General features: G+C 46.3%; 1 non-coding gene across 1 annotated transcript; it reads left to right on the top strand.

Moving 5' to 3' along the window:
• The first annotated feature begins 6045 nt into the window (after window positions 1-6045).
• TRNAR-UCG (transfer RNA arginine (anticodon UCG)) lies at window positions 6046-6118 on the top strand. The gene has a single exon. It is a non-coding gene; the product is annotated as a tRNA-Arg (tRNA).
• Window positions 6119-7950: the final 1832 nt, after the last annotated feature.

Here is a 7950-nt window from a genome sequence, read left to right as displayed (position 1 = left end):
ACACACATATGCATGCATGTAAATGCACTCTAGTGTCTAGAATAAATGAATATTTAATTACTGTTTATGAAATGCCCTCTAGGATTAAGCGCTGAAAAGGTCGAAATGCGTCTGTGGAGCTGCAGGCTCTACAGGAGGAGATCAGGAGCTGAAGCCATCTTTTACCCATCTCTTTACATTTATGCAACATAGAGTTGATGTCTGTGTGCAGATGGCCACCATTTTGTTGAACTAAAATGAAAGATTCAATAGGACTTTATGACTATTGTGTATTGAGTCATCTATTTGAACTCAGAGGGGCTCGTTCACACTTGCTTTGTTCTCTAAAGAGTGAACCACATTCAGTGTGCTCTTCAGAGGAAATTTAACCGTTTCCAGACTGACTTCAGCACTTTAACTGTGGCAAGGTGGCTCGACTGCGGGAAACTATGCACCTGAACGTCATTCCGTGCAGAAGCTCTGGGGGGAGCGCACGTGCCGCCGGAGGCTCAATCAGGCACTGATTGGCCAGAGGGGGAGCCAATCAGCGGGTCTGGCGGCCACCCGTGATCGTTCCCGGAAGAGGCAGAACAGCAATCTGTCTATGTAAACAAGGCAGATCGCTGTTCTGTCAGAGGAAAAGGGAGAGATCTTGTATTTCTGCTAAGCAGGAACACGGATCTCTTTATATGCACGGTAAACCATCCCCCACCCGGTTAGAAAGCACCCCCTAGGGACACACTTAACCCTTTGATTGCCAATGATGTTAGCCCCTTCCCTACCAGTGTCATTAATACAGTAACAGTGCATATTTTTAGCACTGATCACTGTATTAGTGTCACTGGTCCCCAAAAAGTGTCAGGTGTCCAATTTGTCCACCTCAACGTCGCAGTCCCCCTAAAAGACGCTGATCACCACCATTACTAGTAAAAAATTGTATAAAATTATCCCATCGTTTGTAGAAGCTATAACTTTTGCAGGAACCAATCAATATATACTTATTGGGATTTTTTTTACTAAAAATATGTAGCTGAATACATATTGGCCTAAATTGATAAAGAAATTTGATTTTTTTTTTTTGGATATGTATTATAGCATAAAGTAAAAATTTTTATTTATTTTTTTCCAAAATTGTCGCTCTTTTTTTGTTTATAGCGCAAAAAATAAGAACCGCAGAGGTGATAAAATACCACCAAATGAAAGCTCTATTTGTGGGAAAAAAGGACATCAATTTTATTTGGGTACAGTGCCACACAACCGTGCAATTGTCAGTTAAAGTAATGCAGTGCCGTACCACAAAAATTGGCCTGGTCATGAAGGGGGTAAACCTTCCGGAGCTGAAGTGGTTAACAGGTGGTAAGGAGGCATTGTATCACCTCCCCACTGTCTGCTTGAACCCTAGCATGTGATTGCTGTGTCTATGTGTGGGGTTCAAGTGGTTAACCTTTGCAGCTAAAGTGGGAGCGACTTTTGGAGGGGGACATTAAAAATGTGGCTAACTTGCAGGGTTTTACTGTCCCTCAGCCGCTAGTGTGAATGACCCCCTAGAACAGTGGTTCTCAACCTGGGGGTCGAATGACAATTTGCCAGGGGTCACCGAATCCTGGGCTGTTCCTGAAGCCCGCACAGCTCTCCCAGCCTTCTAGCAGCCACCCAGCTGGGCTGTCCCTGGAGCCGGCGGCCGCCCACTCAGCCTCTTCACAGCTCAGTTCACGGCATGGCTGGGGGCAGAGACTAGAGGTCAGCTGACTGGTGAGGAATGTGAACTGGAAGGGGCTGGAGGAGACCCTATCTCCTGATTTCAGCATAGGTGTCACTACCGGGAGACACCAATGAGTCGGAGACACAGTGAGTAACACTACCTGTGATTATAGTTGCCATTAAAAGTCCCCACTACAGTTCTCAGATCAGCAGATGACCTTGATCAAGAGCACCTAATTTGGCTGATCAGAACTCCCCACCAGCACTGCCACTGATCCCATTCCCCCCACCAGCACTGCCACTCATTCCAACTCCCCACCAGCACTGCCACTCATCCCAACTCTCCACCAGCACTGCCACTCATCCCAACTCCCCACCAGCACTGCCACTCATCCCAACTCCCCACCAGCACTGACACTCATCCCAACTCTCCACCAGCACTGCCACTCATTCCAACTCCCCATCAGCACTGCCACTCATCCCACCCCCCACCAGCACTGCCACTCATCCCAACTCCCCACCAGCACTGCCACTCATCCCAACTCCCCACCAGCACTGACACTCATCCCAACTCTCCACCAGCACTGCCACTCATTCCAACTCCCCACCAGCACTGCCACTCATCCCAACTCTCCACCAGCACTGCCACTCATTCCAACTCCCCACCAGCACTGCCACTCATTCCAACTCCCCACCAGCACTGCCACTCATCCCAACTCTCCACCAGCACTGCCACTCATCCCAACTCTCCACCAGCACTGCCACTCATCCCAACTCCCAACCAGCACTGCCACTCATCCCAACTCCCAACCAGCACTGCCACTCATCCCAACTCTCCACCAGCACTGCCACTCATCCCAACTCTCCACCAGCACTGCCACTCATCCCAACTCTCCACCAGCACTGCCACTCATTCCAACTCCCCACCAGCACTGCCACTCATCCCAACTCTCCACCAGCACTGCCACTCATTCCAACTCTCCACCAGCACTGCCACTCATTCCAACTCCCCACCAGCACTGCCACTCATTCCAACTCCCCACCAGCACTGCCACTCATCCCAACTCTCCACCAGCACTGCCACTCATTACAACTCCCCACCAGCACTGCCACTCATCCCAACTCCCCACCAGCACTGCCACTCATCCCACCCCCCACCAGCACTGCCACTCATCCCAACTCTCCACCAGCACTGCCACTCATCCCAACTCTCCACCAGCACTGCCACTCATCCCAACTCTCCACCAGCACTGCCACTCATCCCAACTCTCCACCAGCACTGCCACTCATCCCAACTCCCCACCAGCACTGCCACTCATCCCAACTCTCCACCAGCACTGCCACTCATCCCAACTCTCCACCAGCACTGCCACTCATCCCAACTCCCCACCAGCACTGCCACTCATCCCAACTCCCCACCAGCACTGCCACTCATCCCAACTCCCCACCAGCACTGCCACTCATCCCAACTCCCCACCAGCACTGCCACTCATCCCAACTCCCCACCAGCACTGCCACTCATCCCACCCCCCACCAGCACTGCCACTCATCCCAACTCCCCACCAGCACTGCCACTCATACCATTCCCCCACCAAAGAGTAAGAGAAGGAATAAAAATAGAGAATACATGGAAGGGAGAGGAAAAGAGGGTGAGGAACAAAGAAAAAGGAAAGAGAAAGGATAAGAGAACAAGAAAGACGGCTAGAGAGAGGTGGGGGGGGGGGGCAAGAAATTAGGATAGAGAGAGATAAAGAAGGGAAAGAAAGGAGAACAAAGAGAAAGAGTGGTACATCCTAAAAAGTACCATAAGGGGTTTTAATACTGGACGAGTAGAAGGGACTCAGGGAGCGCTAAATGTCCATGGGTTAGGGGCTTATATTACTTGTCTTTCCTTGGGTGCTGAGAACCCACACTACGAAAATGTTATTGTTAGGGGTCCCCACAACTTGGGAAATTTTATCAAGGGGTCACGGCACTAGTAAGGTGTAAAATCACTGCTTTTAGAGGGTATTACTGCTAATGCAGCCAATTATATCAGCATAGTGTTGTCAGATGTATGTCCTTTGATTGAAGTGCTGTAAAGACCATATGGAAATCATTAGTGTTAAACCTCAGCCCTGCTAATAGACTCAGCATTGAACCTCAGCCCTGCTAATAGACTCAGCATTGAACCTCAGCCCTGCTAATAGACTCAGCATTGCGTGCCCTAATAACCACTGATTGGAGATAGCGGTATACAATAACATGTCTGCCGGGAAAACTCTCAGAGTTTGGATTAAAGCTAAAGCTACTAATTTGGTAATAATCAAATATAAATATCTTCATCTTTTACTGTGATTACAAATGCGCACTGAGTAAGCTTATGTTGGCAATATATATAATGATAAAGGAACAACAGCACTGAGGGCCAGTTCACACCACATGCAGTCCAGTGCGTTTTTTACTGCATCAAAAACGCATGGAAAGTAGGTTATATGGCTTTCAATGGCATAGTTCACACAAGTGCTTGCAGTTCCAGTGTGTTCCAGTTTCAGAAAAAAAATAGAAAATACTGCTTTTCCTGCACTGGACTGTACTCCAACTCTGTAAAAAGCATCAAAAACACATTTGGCACCTTTCGGGGGGGGCGGATGCCTGTCTTCGTCAGGTATCCTGTCCCCACTTCCGGGAGACCGGGCCGCGGCGATCTACGTTAGCATCTTGGTCCCCCTCCTCTTCTGCTGGCCAGTGAAAGAGCGCAGTGACCTTTGTGCTTGCGCAGCAGGGGCCCAGCCGTGCAGCCGAAAGGCTACACTGCCGGGTTCCCCTGGTAGCAATGGCCGCGGCAGCACCCGACCAGCCGATCCGAAGATCGCTTGTGGTGCCCACATCGCTGGACTCCAGGACAGGTAAGGGCACTTTCACACTGCCAGTGCCGAGGCGTCAACGGTAAAGCACCGCTTTACTGTCGTTTTAGCAGCGCTTTTCGGCTGCTAGCGGGGCGCTTTTAACCCCTGCTAGTGGCCGAAAAAGGGTTAAAACTGCCTGCAAAGCATCGCTTTGTCAGCGGTTCGGCACTGCTGCCCATTGATTTCAATGGTCAGGGGCGCTTTAGGAGCGGTGTATTCACTGCTCCTACAGCGCTGCAAAGAAGCTGCTTGCAGGACTTTTTTTTTACGTCCTGCCAGCGCAGCGCCCTAGTGTGAAAGCACTCAGACTTTCACACTGGGATTGCAGCTGACGCTCTACAGTAGAGTTGCCACCTCATCCCTTTAAACCCTAACACCTTTAAATTACACAGGTTCTGAGGCTAATTAAATACAGATAAGGCACCAAGTGAGTTTAATTACCACCTTAATCAGCCACAGAACCTGTGTAATTATTATGTATTCGGGTTTAAAGGGATGAGGTGGCAACCATACTCTACAGGCGCTTGAAAAACGCCTGCAGTGTGAAAAGGGTCTAAGTGTCCCAATGTTAAAAGTCAGCAGCTACAGTATGTGTGTCGCTGTTGACTTTTAATTTTTTTTTTTTTTTCCTCTTTAAAGTTAAGAAAAAAGAGGGAAAAAATGCACTGGAACGCATCAAAAACGCGTCAAAAACATGCATCCAGAAACTGGCCCGAACATGCTGCATTTTTCCTGCACTGGACTATACTGGAACGCTGTAAAAGGCATCAAAAACGCGAACACACCGAAACGCACTAAAAATGCACTGGAACACACATGTCCTTGTAAGGTTAAGAAAAAAGTTTAGGAAAAAATGCACTGGAGTGCTTCAAAAACGTTCATGCAGAAAAGCATCTGGAGCTCATCCAGACTGCGTTTGTATGGTGTGACCTGGCCCTTTAAGGGTAAGAAAAGAGAGGGGGAAAAAATGCATGGGACTGCATAAAAAACGCACCAAAAACGTGCATGCAGAAAAGCATCTGGAACGCATCCAGACTGCGATTCTATATTGTGAACTGGTCCTGAGTCGTTTTTTTTTTTTGGCGGGAACTCTGCCACAGAGCGCCGTTTTAGCCAATGAGCTGACACACAGGTATGTATAAAACAGCTTTGTTTTCAGGCTCAATGTCTCTTTCATTTTGACAGGTTCTCTTTAAATACAAATTTCACTTGAGTGCAAAAACTTTTTCTTGTATTATACCTTTAAGGATTTGTTCTAAATCTTTCATCAGAGTTAAGCAGCCTTGCAGCAAGCAATGGGGCGAGTCATTAAATATTACAAGTTATATGCTGAAGAATTCCATATTTGTACCTTGGATAATATTTGATTAACAATGAACAAAAGGAATATAATCACATAGCACATGACAATATTAAAATCTCGCATGCACAACCAGTGGATCTCTATCCTATATCTTAGGACAACACGTGTCACACCGACCGCGTGGCCTAATGGATAAGGCGTCTGACTTCGGATCAGAAGATTGAGGGTTCGAGTCCCTTCGTGGTCGTCTTTTTCCTCTTCTTCCAGCATGTGTTGTGACTGCCTTATATTCCTCTATTATGTATGGAGCTGCTAATAGAATTATTACTTTTGCAAAACTCAACATTGCACAATCGATAAAATATATTATAATTATGTAGCAGTAAAATAAACTTATGGTAAAGTTAAGTGTCATTTCATTTGCTCTGCTTGAAGGATTATATTGGCTATACTGTGAGAAAACAATTACAATGTGCAAATCAGAAGCTTTGTATTTGTCTGAGTCCATGCTTTTCTGATAGAGGGCGTTGCATTAACCACTTGACCTCCGGAAGGTTTTACCCCCTTCATGACCAGGCCATTTTTTGCTATTCAGCACTGTGCTACTTTAACTGACAATTGTTCGGTTATACGAAACTGTACTCAAATGAAATGTATATCATTTTTTTTTCACACGAATAGTGTTCTTTTGGTGGTATTTGATCACCGCGGGGTTATTTTATTTTTTGCGATATAAACCAAAAAAAAAAAAAGAAAATTAAAAAAAAAAAAAAAGCCCCAATTTGTTTACTTTCTGCTACAAAGCATATCCAATAAAATAAAAAATAAAAAAAATATTTCTTAATGCATTTAGGCTAAAATGTATTCTGCTACAAGTCTTTGGTAAAAAAAAAAAAATCCCGAAAAGTGTATATTATTTGGTTTGCGTGAAATTTATAGCGTCTACAAACTATGGCATATACACTGGAATTTTTTTATTTTTATTTTTTTATACTAGTAATGCAGTGGGACTGTGATAGTGTGGCGGACAATCTGACACCAACTGAGGCTGGCAGGGGAGTACACTAATGCCATGTACACACGAGCGGACTTTTCGACCAGACTGTGACCGTGTGTGGGCTTCATCGGACCTGCAACTGACTTTTTCGGTCGAAAATCTGACGAACTTTAGATTTGGAACATTCTTCAAATCTTTCCGACGGACTAAAGTCCGGTCGAAAAATCCGCTTGTCTGTATGCTAGTCCGACGCACAAAAAACGACGCTAGGGCAGATATTGGCTGCTGGATATCAACTTCCTTATTTTAGTCCGGTCGTACGTCATCACGTACGAATCCATCATACTTTGGTGTGATCGTGTGTAGGCAAGTCCGGTCGTTAGAAAGTCCATCGAAAGTCCGTCGTAACTCCGTCGAAAGTACATCGGAAAGACCGTCGGACCTTTGTTGTCGAAAAGTCCGACCGTGTGTACGCGGCATAACTGACAATGGAATCACCAGTGGCACTAATACAGTGATCAGTGCTAATGCTATACACTGTCACTGTACTAATGACACTGGCTGGGAAGGGCCGATCAAGGAGTTAATTGTGTGCCTAACAATGCGTAATGTGTGTGTTATGTGCTGCTTTTACTTTGCAGGAAATAAAAAAACAGCAAGATCACTTGTCAGTGTTCGGAGCTCTGTGTTGTTTACAACACAGAGATCTCTTCTGTAAATGATGGAGCCGATCAGTGGGTCTCGACGATCAATCATTGGTCAGGACCTGCTGACTGGCTTGTGCTGTAACACATCACAGCACAGCCGGGGTAGCCCAGAAGCGCTGATCATGTAGTAGGTACATTATCCAGAGCACAGCGGCCACCTACCACAGTAAATGTTCCTTATCATATGCACAGTAATGCTTTTTTCACACTTTAATCTATGCTGCATTAGGCTCATGTAACCTGTTTCCGCCAGCGTAACATATATGTGAAGAGGTGACAGGGTGGGCTTTACTTAACACCCTCATGCTGCACGTATGTGTAACCCTTAACACCCTCATGCTGCACGTATGTGTAACCCTTAACACCCTCATGCTG

Source organism: Aquarana catesbeiana, linkage group LG12 (assembly GCF_042186555.1).
Source record: "Aquarana catesbeiana isolate 2022-GZ linkage group LG12, ASM4218655v1, whole genome shotgun sequence".
Classification (NCBI taxonomy): Eukaryota; Metazoa; Chordata; class Amphibia; order Anura; family Ranidae; genus Aquarana; species Aquarana catesbeiana.
Note: the sequence above shows the minus strand (reverse complement) of the source record. Positions and strands in the feature narration are given on the sequence as shown.